Raw genomic sequence first — 13793 nt, 5'->3', positions numbered from 1 at the left:
TTCAGGTTTACCTATTATTAAATGAGTCGTGTTTTGGTTGACCTGTTTAATAACGCCCAAAACCATTTATTTTCGTATCCTATTAGGTCGTATCAGGAATTGCCGTTCCTCGCTTAATGCATAAAGCAGATAAAAAGTATAATGTTTAAAACATTTGAGAACTATGCTACAAACATTTACAGGTTTTGACCAACTCCTGTAACAACATATGTGAAACCAAACATGATTATTGCCGGTTATCCGACCAATAGGGGAACAATATAATATTCGGATGTTTAATATATTTGTTTCAATTTATTGTGTGGTTGTCGATTTTCACCTTGTACGGTAGAATATATAAAAAATAAACATATTTATTACAAAATTACTTATTATCTTGTTAAATGTTTTGTTTACTAAAAGAATTAATAGGTTAGAAGAGTTTCACTTTATTTGATTACAAACAGGCCCATCTTCTAAATTTCGGGTGCCCCAAACATGTGAAAAAAATGAGCCCGTATTTACTAATTTTTTTAAAGATCGGTGATAGTTGTGAGTTGTGAAAACGATTAATGACGGCTCTTGATTATCATAAACCAAAATCAAACCGTTAAAATTTTAAACCAAACCAAACCAAACCATTAATTACACCCTATTGTTTGATCGAGATCCAAATTGCTGACGTGGATACGTGATGTTCGAACTTCCCGTTCGTTCTCAATTTATACGGGTTTTAAAAGATGATATTTAGTTAACACACACGGATTTTATATAAAAGGGGGGGGGGGGGGTGCCATTGGCTAAACAAAATGAGTATTGGGCTCTCTTATTCTCTTAGGCTATGTGAAGTGGAGGGGCTACAAATGAGGGCGAATTGCGACACGTGACGCCCAGTCAGCAAGGGATGAGAATTTGTTTTTGAGGTGTAATGGTGTGTAGAGGCTACAAACTGGGCCCACGATATCTTTTTTTATTATTTTCTTTTTATAATTAAACTAAACAACTAAAAACCAAGAAAATTAAATAATAAAATAAAAATGTATTAAAATTAAAAAGAAATACAAAAAAATACATAACAAAAAAAAACATAAATAAAAAAAAGAAACTAATATCCGTAATGTTCGCGCATTTTTTCACGTCATCGTTGAAACAATAATGCGGCATCCTCGTGAAACCCCTCCGATTTGAGGGATTCGTAGTCTTCTTTCATTTGAGGTAATTCCAACGTCTGGTTCAGCTTTTCTTGTTGTTTGTTTAATGCTCGAAGGTTGTTTCCAATTACCGTGGCATTTGTTTCCAAACGACCGACCAACTCGTTTAATTGTCCGACGTCTTCACTGGGCGCCGTATTAAATCGTGTTGACGACGAACCTTCCCCCTTATTTTTTTCTCGATCTCCCGCGTGGTCGAGGCAACTCCTGTACTTTTTCGTTGTCGGCTAAATTAACCGCATCGTCCTCGAAGAAGCTACGAGCATCGGAGGGTGTGTTTGGTGTGCTCGGATTTGTCGACGATGATGTCTTCGACTTTTTTGAAACCCGGGATGAGTCGGCTCGTCGGGAGACCGGAACGGTTGGTCCCCTGTTCCATTTCGCGCATTGGCGTAGTTTTTTTACAAGTTAAATACTTGAACGGTTTCCGGGACCGCCCTTCGGTTTGACCTTGAGCTCGAAAGTCGCTCAAGGCTTGAGTTATAATGTAGTCGTCGTTATTCCTGCTACGCTAACTGGGCCCCTGCGACCGGCTAAATATCCCGGCAAAATTTTGACAATCGGCGTTAAGCCCCTTCCAGTGGGCTTGAACCGCTTCTTTTCCCCGGTAGTCTTCGGGTTTACCGGTTATCACGAGCCAAGCTTTAAATACTTTCTTCCAAAACAGCCCGGTGGCTTGAAAGTTAGCTACAAATTAAAATTATTTGTCACAATTAGAATACATTTTAATAAACACTAAATACATTTTTAATAAATACTAAGTATTAAAAAACTTACCGATGTTGGGATCCTCCGAAATGACGATCCAACCCCTTGCGAGGGCCACCACCTCCTCCTCGGTCCATTGCTTGTATGGATCACGTTGCGCCATCGGCTCCCCCGGTTGTTTCTTTTTGTGTTTACGGGTCGGCTTTTGGCTTGAACCGGAGGCCTGTGCCGTTTGCGTCTGTTACACCCTGGCCAAAGGCGGCGGAACATGCCGGGATGCGATGGATTGCCTAAAAGCGCATGACACTGTTTTGGCGACAATATTTAATAACTCATTTAATTTCACAACATCAAAATGTCACATAACATACTTGTTCATAAAATAATAATCACAAATTATAGCAAATAAATATATTGTTCATTTTGCTAATATCCTAAAGGTATTTGGGACGTTTCTTCAAGTCTCGAGTCAATCAAAAGTTAAACCTGTAACATTGCATAAAATAAAGTTTGTCAACACAAAAGTTGGTGAACAATTCATAGTTTTGAACGAGTATATATATAATAAGAAAATTTCTACAACTTGTATATGAAACAATAAATAATAGCAATAATTTGGATAAAATGAGGTCGCTAATAAGAATACATTAGCGGTACCGTCTATAAGAGAATACCAAATAGATTCGGAATTCTTGAGGTCGTTAATAAGAATACATTAACGGCACCGTGCTATAAGTGAATACCAGATAGTTCACGGATTTATGAATCAACCATCCAAAAGCGACCTTTGTATTTAAGTAAAGTATACAATAACATTTGTGGTTTAAGACTCAAAGTATAAAGCATTTAGTTTGAATAAGATGCAATGTCACCCCCAAAACGAAAGATGGAAAACCGGGTATGAAAGTACTCACATTCAAGTAATAAACTTGAAAGATGGTTGATTTGGAGTTTAACTGGTATGTCGGGGTTAAACGAACGAAGCCTAAAGTAAAAGAAGTCTTGTATTAGGAAAGTTGTCTTGGAAGTCTTTAGGAGAAAATAAATGTTAAGTAATGCAAACAATTAAAGTTAAAGGTTTAAAATGTAACTATTTAAGAAATTTAATAATAACCCTTTAAATATTTAAGTTTGCTCAAAACCGGGTTAAAGTATCTAACCTTAATATTTACTCGACCTATGTTAAGTAATAAGGTGAGTAAAATTGCAATAATGCAAGTCCATTTGGAATAAAGATACTAAAACGAGTTTTAACAAGCGTTCGGGTTGTTGGTTCGGGTCTTGATAATTGGTCAAACCCAAAGTCAACTTTTCAAAAAAATAAATGTTATGAGATAACTCAATAAAACTTAATAAGACTTAACCAAGTATGTAGTTCTATTGTTTTACAACTAACAACGCACGTTAAGCGAGTGTTCGGTTTTGTCGGTCCAAACTCTGTTATGAGATCAAGTTGGATCCAACATTTCCAAGTACTTAAGAAAATAATAAAATCAGTTTTTAAACTATTTTTAAAGAAATATACAAGTCTTGAAAGCTAAAAAGACACTTGTGTGTCTTAAGCGAGTGAAAATTGGATTTGGTTCGGTTTCCATCTCACAACAAGTTCATAGATGGTTTCCACATGCCCAAATATCAAAGAACTTGTATAATAATGTACAAATGAAAATACTTAAGTTTTACAACCAAAAAGTTAACAATAAAACATTTAAACAAAAGTTCGATTTACGGTCTAGAGCTATTTACGGTTAAACCGATGCATAGACTCTTAGAATCCTTAACCATGGAACTTGTAAATATGACAAAAAAACTAAAATGAGCAGAAGTTAATAAACAATAATAAAGTTAGATGGTTAGATGCGGAAAATATATAACAAGGACCACGAAAGTCCTCCATGTAGCCTTGCCTTACGAGGCCTGAAACTTAACCGACCGGAGCCGGAAAAGTAACTACCAAAGGTAACAAGGGTTGTATATTATATATATGTTGTGCCATATGATTCAAGTATTAATTTAAACTAAGTTAAGCAATTAAAAATGAAGAACTACTTTAGTTTGACTTTCAAAGTCAAACCCGACATAAACATGAAAATGACCTTGTATAGTCTTTGAATTTGAGTAAGGAAAGAGTTTATAAGCAAGGATTAATGTTAAGGAGGGCCTTGTATTTATAGGAAGAGTTAAATTTGGTTAAACAAGTGGTTTAAGGGTTAAAACTCGGATTCAATGGACCAAAGAACCAACAAACGAACATGGGAGACATTATGGTCGCCCAGACTTCGTATACGCGATGGTAGGAGGCTCCCCCCATCGTGATACACGATGGGGGTGGTGGCTGGTGATGTTCAACAACTTTCAAAAATGACAGTTTGGCCCTTGAAGTTCGTTTCAAGTGATTTTAACGCTTTTTAAGGCCCGAAAAGGATGTTTTCAAGACACAACAAGTGTGAAACAATATTGTAACATAAAACCATCATTTTAATTATATCATAAGTTTCGGTTTGCAAAACGGGTCGGTTTACATGATAAACGGATCATAAACAAATACAAACGAGTATGAACGGGACTCGATTTTGACGAATGTCATAGCGTCTCCGGCACCTTCACCGGCTCCGACTCCGGTGGTGTAGACCCGAACGCCGGCATTAAGTTTTAGGGCATGAGATAGTTGGTGTACATGTTTAGGTTCAGGTCGGGAAATTGAAACGGATAGCTCGGTTGGTTTAGGTTCATCGGGTTCCATTGTAAATTCACGTTCGGTTGGTTTTACGAACCATGGAGTTGACCGAAATGAGGGAATGGGTGTTTTGGTTGGTTCGGGTTGTTTCTAGGATTCATTTTGCTAGATTTGTTGAAGAATTTGAATTATGTATGAAATGGATATAAAATGGAGAAGAATGTATATATATATTGTTTTAATTAATTATTTTTTTGATTTTTGACTGTTCAACGGTAATATTAATAAAATATAAATATTTTTTAGTCACGCTGGGCGATAAGTTCCACCCGCCCCGCCCTTTTTCGCCCAAAATCACCGGGGGGGGGGGGGGGTCCAATTTCCATCACTCACCACACCCAATGGTAGTGTGCCACCTGGCCCACCTCACCCCATCACATTCCATCACTAGTGATGGAATTTAGTTAGGGATGGCAATGGGTCGGGTCTGGGACGGGTCTAGGTATTCCCAGACCCGGGCCCGATTATAAAACCCTGTCCCAGACCCATCGGGTATTTATCGGGTAATTACCCGTCGGGTTTCGAGTTTCCCATTTATGTATTAAAAATACCCGTCGGGTATACTCGACGCAAAACTCGTCGGGTTTCTATTGGGTTTTTAACAAAATATCACTAATAGATTACAAAGAATGATAACCATAAGCGTTACCAAAAATTATTATCTTAGTCAAAACTTGACATGTGAGTTGTTGGAATATTGAACTTATTTCACACCGTAAAACCATCATTAGTAACGAATGTTGAGGAGTTGGGCGGCCAAAGTGATTTTGTATTTGTTAATTATCATTTAGAATTTCTAGTGAAAGATGGTAGATGAAAGGTCAAACATTCATTAATGGATTGATATTATTATCGTATATTTAGAATATAATATACCATTCTTTTAATGTATTGTTAATATCTATGTGTGTGTGTGTGTCGGGTTAGTCGGGTATATAATCGGGTAAATGGGATAACGTTATCGGGTAATCAGGTATATTAGAAATCCCAAACCCATCCCAGACCCGTGAAAAATTTTTAAACTAATCCCAAACCCGTCCCATACCCTAATGGGACGGGTATTACCTGTCCCAATTATGTTGGGTTTCAAGTATTCCCATCGAGTTCGGGTTTCATCGCCATCCATAAGGGGGTGGTGGTAGTGTGATGGATTTTGGTATACATGCATATATATATAGGGAGAGGATCATGAGAGAACTCCATTTTATGGAGAGAACTAGAGAACTAATAATGAAATATTTTTAATTTAATTAAAAAAATATTTTTAAAATTTTTTTTCTTTCATCCTTCTTATATGTTGTTATTCTTCACCACAAAAAAATATATAAAAACAAAAAAAAATTAAAAAAATAAAGAAAAATAACGAGTAATGCATTTATGCATACACCGACTTTTTTTATAATGCATATGTGCAATAGTGTGCATTTTGATATTTTAAATAGTGTTGAATAGCATATATATATATAGTTGTTTGTATTGTATATTTGCAATAGTGTTATATTATATACAAAAATTAAAAAAAAATCGATATAGTGCATATGTGCATTAGTGTTGTATTACATATATACGATAATGTGTTTTGCATACTATTATTAGTGTCGTATTTGCATATATTCAATAGTGTGTACTGGATAATACAATTGTGTTGTATTATATGCAATAAAACACTATTGTATATATGCAATAGGCATTAGTGCACATATGCACTACAGTACTACACCGACACATTTTTTTTAGGAACAATATCATCTTATTAGAAGGATGAAAGAAAAAGAAATCACAAAATATTTTTTAAAAACTAGTTAAAAATAATTCTTTACTAGTTCTCTAGTTCTCTCTTTAAAAGAAGTTCTCTCTAGATCTCACCCCTATATATATATATATATATATGGGTTTGTGTGTGTGCGTGTTGGGTTTTGTGTGAATTGAACGCGTGATGGTGATCACGCCAAACCCCCCATCACTCGTGATGAAAGGGGTGGCAGCGGTGTTCCAAAGCCCATCACTTTTAATGGGTTGCCTATAACGGACCACCCCGTCCCCCCTTAAGGAATAATCAATTTCATTAACACATGACAATCAATCATGCTTTAATTCATTCCCTTAAAATGATTCATTTCCTTCCATCTTTATTCCATCATACCAAACACTACCTAAAAGTGTTTATTTATTTGTTATTAAAATTCGAGATGATTCCGTCCACACTGACAAATTAAGGGCCTGTTTGGGATTCCTTATTTCCACCTCCTTATAACTTATTCTCATAAGTTATAAGTTACAAAAGTGTAACTTATAACCTATTTCCCTCACAACTTTCAATTTTGCCAAACACCTTATGACTTTTTTGTGAAAGTTATAAGTCATAAGGAAGTAAAATAAGCAATCCCAAACACCCCCTAAATAAAGAACAGAGATCAAGACTAAAAGTTAATATCTTAGAGCATTCTCAACCCATTCTCTAAAGTTGTCAAACTCATATAATTTAGGGTAATTTTAAGAAAACCATCAAAATCACATATCTAATCAATTCTCTATTATATGGATGAGTTATATGACAATTAAAGTAAATCCCTAAATATAGGAACTCATTTTTTTTCCATACCATATAATATATCACATATCTTCCAATCCCCATTTACTATAAAATAAGACAAAAGAGAAAAAAATAATAAAGAATTAATTTATGGATATGAATAGGAAATAAAATGTAAAAGAATTTTAAAAAATGATTGATAAATTTATGAAATTTTGTTTTTTAGTTAAATTATAAGAAAAATATATGAAATGGGACGTGAATACTCTTACTCATTGGTATAAATAATACAAAGTCCTCATCATTCTCATCCAAGGCCCATGTTGGACCCTTCCTAAGATAACCAATATATTATATGAGAGCTAGAGAGACAGAACCAATTTAATTGCAAAACTCAAAAGTAACAAGTCACTACCAACACATTTATTATTCAACATGATAACCGGTTTCAGACCTAAACAACGAACAAAATCACACCTCATCCGTAAAGTTAACCGACAAATCCCAATAATGCCCAACACCCGCATCCGAAAACACCTTACGAGCCGCATTCTCGGTTATACACTCGTGCACATTAAACCTATGAAAACTCGGTTTCGCCACACTGCCTTGCCACACCAACACACACTTATTCTTCAACTTCTCATTCTCATCTTCATCATCCTCCTTCACAGCATCTGCCCAATTTATACGCCTCAACATCAACTTCTGATACCGTTTTATCGACTTACCACCACCTTCAACCACAATTACACAAATACCCTCAGAAATAACCGCACACCCTGACAACCGATTCTCTTGCGCGTTAACATCAACTTTAAACCTTGTTTGCGGGTGAGAAAGATCGTTGACTTTGTACACATTAACAATCGTCTCAAGAGTATTACTGTTGTCATCAAAAAGTTTTCGTTCTTTCTTCTCACGTCTCTCCGATGGAGTCAATTTCCGCGCGATGTTTCGGTCAACGTGAGCCTGCTCGCGTTCAGCTGCAGCGGATCTTATTTCCATTTCCAAACGGGTAGGATCTTGAGTTGCTTCGGACCCAAGAACTTTCATTAAGTTGCTCATTTTGACTTTTGGTTTTGGAGGTTCTAGAAGGCCTTGTCGAAAAATGCTCGATTCGATTTTGGCTCGTTTCGGTTTTCGCTCGGTTCGAATTTCAGCCGCTCGGTTCGGTTCGATTGTAAACGTGCCAAGCAACGAGCAACCCTTCGCTCGGTTCGGCTCAGCTCGTGAATAGCCCCAGGTACAATACAAATACAAGCCCACCTACATATTCTACTTTCTTGGCCCAAAACTTAACCAGTTGTTTTGGGCTTCCTTAGTTCCTTAACACAGTTATCCACCTAGTAGGCTAGTAGTATTGCGTTATTGGTGCTTCAAGGTTAAGCCCAAACAGGTTAGGATCTATACAAACCTAAGAAACAACCGAACAAGTAGCACTTGTTTAAATTTAATTAATCGAATAAATATGAACACAAACTGAAAGTTTTTGCGCATAAAAAGGTGACGTCAATAGAGGTGGTGAACCAATTTGAAGCCTGGCGGCAAAATGTTAAAACAATGACCATCAAGGCTTGAGATAAAGATGCATGCCAGTTGAAGCTACATTGGTAAAAAAAGTTCAGTATCTTACCGACCGGAGGTGCAAGTTCTCAAACGTAATGATAGTTAATATGCGCATGGTCGTATTTGCAATAGGCGGTATTTTGACTTGAAAAGATAATACTACGAGTATCACAAATATGTTTGGCCCTATTTGCAAGAATTCATTTGGACCGCTTTTAACACATTATAAGAGTAACAAATTTTGAGAAATTCTATAAATCGAGTAGAATAAAATTGATTCGCTGTATAATTTAGGGGCTCTATTTGATTTTTTGTTCTCAAACCAGCCATTTTTTTAGAAAGTGAAGTACTGATTGCAACCATAGCGGAATAATTGGACCTCCACCTATAATATCTCTTTCAAGGATTTTCTTTCAAACAATCTAAGAATAAAGTTTCCAAAAGTTAAAAGTCCTCAACATTCTCATTCAAGGACCACCCTTCATTCACAATCGAAACTCTTTTATGAAGTGAAATTAGGATTTTACACGTATATAAGAGACGCCGAGCCATTTTTCTAAGAGGAACATATAACTTTTGTGCCCATGTATGTTCGTTAAGAAATTAGTGTTGCCCATGTTCGCTTGTTAACATGTTAAAACACATAAAAACATATACAAAAGCACAAAATCAAACAAAATGAGTACAAACATAATAATAATAATAATAATAATAATAATAATAATAATAATAATAATAATAATAATAATAATAATAATAATAATAATAAAACACATAAAGAGGCAATTGTAAAATCACCTACAAAACACTCTTAAACCTATCTATATACGTATTGTACCCGGTTATAATTATAGAAATGCGAAAACTGCATAGCACAAGCGTATATTTGGTTTTAACCGTGATACATGTGATTATTGGTTGCAACATTCTATATATAATATCCAAACATAGATGGATCCTAACCAAATAAAAAAATAAACGAACCTTAACGAACCAACATAACCAAATTAATAAATGAAAATAAACGAATCACACCCTACAAACACGAACAAAGCTTAACAAACGGATTACGCACATTCATAGACAACAATAAACAAATTATGGGGTGTTTGGCTGAGCTTCTAAAAGTTGATTATTTGCTTTTTAAAAAGCAAAAACAAGTTTGAAAAGCTCCAAAAGCTTTAAAATGAACTTACCAAACAACTTTTGTTTTTTATAAAACAAATAAACAATTTTTAGAAGTTCAGACAAACATTCCCTAAAGATAAGTTAGGTGTTCATTCAATTCACTAAACGGCCACAAAACTTTGTATCTTGACAGTTCTGAAAGTGCATTGATTCAAAGCATGTTTGGGATTGAGTTTGAAAACACCTTATTGGCTTATTTATTTATTTTTTTTAAACAATAAGTTAAATGGTATTTAGCAATCATAAAAATTCCTTTTATTTTAGTCTTTTTAAATGGTTGACAAACAGTTCTCTAAAAGCTTTCAATGCTGACTTTTTAAAAGAGAATGGTTTCTGAAAAAGCCAATAAAACAATAAATCCCATTGTAACCGGTTTCAATTCATCATTTAGGGTTTAATCAAATAACATATCAATCACAAAATCAAAATCAAAATCAAAATCATAATAAAATTGAAGTAACAGATTATGTATAGTTCAAAATTAAAATAAAATAAAATCCAAAAACTATGCAATTAAACTTAAATACTGTACACATCGAAGAAGATAACATCATAACAAATTAACAATAATCGATATCGATAAATCAGTTACCGGCGAGAACTCAAACTCAGTCGGAATGACCGTCGGAGTACGGATCATAACTGGAAAAACAACCGCCGGGCGAACTCAAATACGAATCGGAATCCGAATCGTCTTCGTCGTCGTAAGCGTAGGAGTGATAATAGGAATCAGCAGGCGATAGAGGCAGGCAGAAAAAGTTCCATAAACAAATGGCGAATTGACCTAATTGATGAAGAGGAAGACAGATGACCAGATCTAGTAACTCGTCGGTGGAGATACGTTCCGAGAAACATGCAATTGATTGCCATACGTCGGCGGAGACGGTGGCTACTGATGCGACTAACACGGTGTTGAATACCATCGCCGGTTGTGTAAATTCTCCGGTTAGGGTTACGGGTTTGTGTATTGATCCGTCGTCATTTGGATTGGATTATTGGTGGGTGATTGTTTCCGGTTGTGAATGATTATGAAAATTAGGGAATATTGATTGCTGTTCAGTGTTGACTTTCAATTATTTTTATTTATTTTTCTTTTTTTTAATAGCAAGTATTCATACTACTATTCAATTATTTATTATTCATGGTATTGTAAAAATCGTTAGTCGGATGGTGGGATGAGAATTAACGATTAATTGGGATTAATCGTATCGAAATTTAATGTATAATTTTCAGTTTTTATACACACACAAATTTGTATATGAAATTTTCAGTTTTATATATGCATAGATGCATTTTGAGTGGAAATTGACTGGAATCTCATTGAAAACCACTGAATTTGGCCGGAACTCGTCAGAAAACACTTACCGAGTCTGATTAAACGCGATATTGGCCGGATTTGACCATTGACTGATTAATTATCCTAAAATTAATCAGTAAGGTGGGGACTAGCGATTAATCGGCGCCTAGTTGGGATTTTTGCAGCAGTGTTCCTACTCTATACCAATATTACATGCATTTGCTCAGGTTTAAACCTGAGACCTTCCCTGCATATGCCTTTACAATGTTTTCTTTTTATTTAGTTTAATACAATATCTTATCTTAATCTTACTCTTCTACTCAAATATAAAATAACGAGGCTTAATTGAAGCTCACATTCAATTCATGCATAATTTTCTTTCATAATCTTATAATATCTCATCTCATTTATCATTGCTATCCATGTATAGTCCAGGAAATCAAAAGTAAAATATTGATTTAAGATCAAATAAGTAGAAATATGAAAACTAAACAAGTAGAAAATAGCTAAGCAGGATGGGTGACTTTCGCCCCCGCTCCCTCTAAATATCTTGAGTCAAGCTTTGTCATTGATTCGGACAAATGGGCAAAGAAGAAAAAGGATGCGATTGACCTAATAATTTTCACTGTTTAGTGATTTATTTGAATACTCGAAATGACTTGATTTGTGGAATGAAACCTGATCAGAAAGCATGATCAACCAATGATGTGGTATCCACACCGCAAAGTCTTATTAGATCATCCTCTATGGTGAGGGGCTTCGAAGCGCCTCCCCAGTGACACGTCAGCGCCACGTAACCACCAGGGGCTTCGAAGTCCCAACCAATAATGCCCGTTGTGGTTTAATGCCCATTGGCGCCCATATATATATATATACACACATACATATATATGTATGTGTGTGTGAGAGGTTGAGAGAGGAAAATGAGTGTTCCCACCCAATTTTGTTCAACCGCGCCCGCCGTTCAAAAGACCGAACCCTCGTCGCCCTTGGTTCAACAGCGGCCCACCGCGGTGTTCCGCTCCCAAGTCGCCCAAACAAGCCCCTTGAGGGCGCCCCATAGCATATGATCTTAGAATTTTGGGTACTTGCAATTGTTTGCTTGACTATCTTATGTGTATGATTATTAAACCATTAAGATGATTATACTTGATTGTTATGTTTTGCACATACCTTCACTTGTAGAAAGAGACACCAATTGAAAACCTCAAGTCTCAGGTGTTCGCAGCTTTAAAACAGAAGTTCTTAATGCGTGTTGAGGTTATTTGGATCATTTGGTTGCATTCGCTTCTTTGCTTGTTTATAACGAGACGACACAACAATTGTTTGTAGGCTAATTGACCAAACTTTATTATGTCTTTTAACACTTAAAAGCATGATTGCCATTAAGAGGAATCGTGTAAAAAATGTGTTTTATTATATTCCCACCTATCATGATGATAAGCAAATAAGAAAAAAGCTATGATTTTAGAATCCTTCTAAGTTCTCCGTATAAACTACAACAATGAAATATTTTCACAAACAAAACATAATTATCTACCTATACTAATCAATATGTACTGAAAGTCTGAAAATACTAACCAAAATATAAAAACATCTAATTATCATAGTTATATTGTGCGATGTTGTGCTTATGTATTTGACGAAGGCCTACAATTTTCCCTCGACCACGTATTTGTGTGCATCCAATTTTACACCCTACTTCACAAGCACGATCACTAACCGGTTCTAACACCATGCAAATATCCATGCACGCGGCAATGCACGTAATTGGACCTCCTGGGGATGGAGCCATGGTGTCTGATGGTGGTGATGCGTATCTAGATATATCAAACATCTTAGCCATTCTATCATCTTCGTCTTTAGTATTCTTTCTGGTCTCCTCTGTTGTTGGCCGCGATGACACTAACGGCAACGTTGTCACCACCACCAACATCAAGATTGATAGTTTTTCTAAAGGCATGTTTTAAGTTTTGGGAGTGGAGGGTTGAGAGTGAAAATGTAATGGTTTCACAAAATGTTTGTAGGGAAGTCCATTTTTTAAGGTTCCATGTTTTACTCTTTATCATATGTATGTGTTGGATACTTTTTTTGTGTCTCATGTGATGTATTGTATATGTGTTGATCTTTAAATATTATAGAATAACGTTGGGCATGTGAATGTGTTCAGATATCTATTTTAAGTTTTGTGTTAGCTTGAATTTTGGGTTGTCCAATCAGTGGTGAAGTTTGGGCGAGTTCATAGGGGGGACTCAAAATGTATTATAAAAATCATAAACTAGGAGGGGGCGACCTCAAATTTTCGGTGTAAAGCGGGTAAATTTACATTACGTATACAGATTTTCGAACGAAAAAATGGTCAATTTACACTACCGCGCAAAAAAACTGGGAGGGGGGGCACCCCCCGCCCTAAGGAAGCTTCGTCCCTGAGTCCATTATACAGTCTAGAATCTTTAATTATTAATGATCTGGACGGAACCAGGCCGGGAAGGATCAAGAAGGTCCATTGATACTTGGATCACTGGACTTTGATAGATTTTAAATATAAACGTCGTCCTTTATAAAAAAAAG

The 13793-nt window shown here is 35.7% G+C and overlaps 1 pseudogene; it reads right to left on the bottom strand.

Moving 5' to 3' along the window:
* Positions 1-7508: 7508 nt before the first annotated feature.
* On the bottom strand, positions 7509-8269 carry LOC143534218 (protein RDM16 pseudogene; annotated as a pseudogene).
* Between the last annotated feature and the right edge of the window lie 5524 nt (positions 8270-13793).

This window comes from Bidens hawaiensis, unplaced genomic scaffold (assembly GCF_021521415.1).
Source record: "Bidens hawaiensis isolate Kalapana, Puna unplaced genomic scaffold, B.hawaiensis_p1.1 tig00010124_1, whole genome shotgun sequence".
In the NCBI taxonomy this organism is placed as follows: domain Eukaryota; kingdom Viridiplantae; phylum Streptophyta; class Magnoliopsida; order Asterales; family Asteraceae; genus Bidens; species Bidens hawaiensis.
The sequence above is the reverse complement of the archived record's forward strand: the minus strand, read 5'-3'. Positions and strand labels throughout refer to the sequence as shown.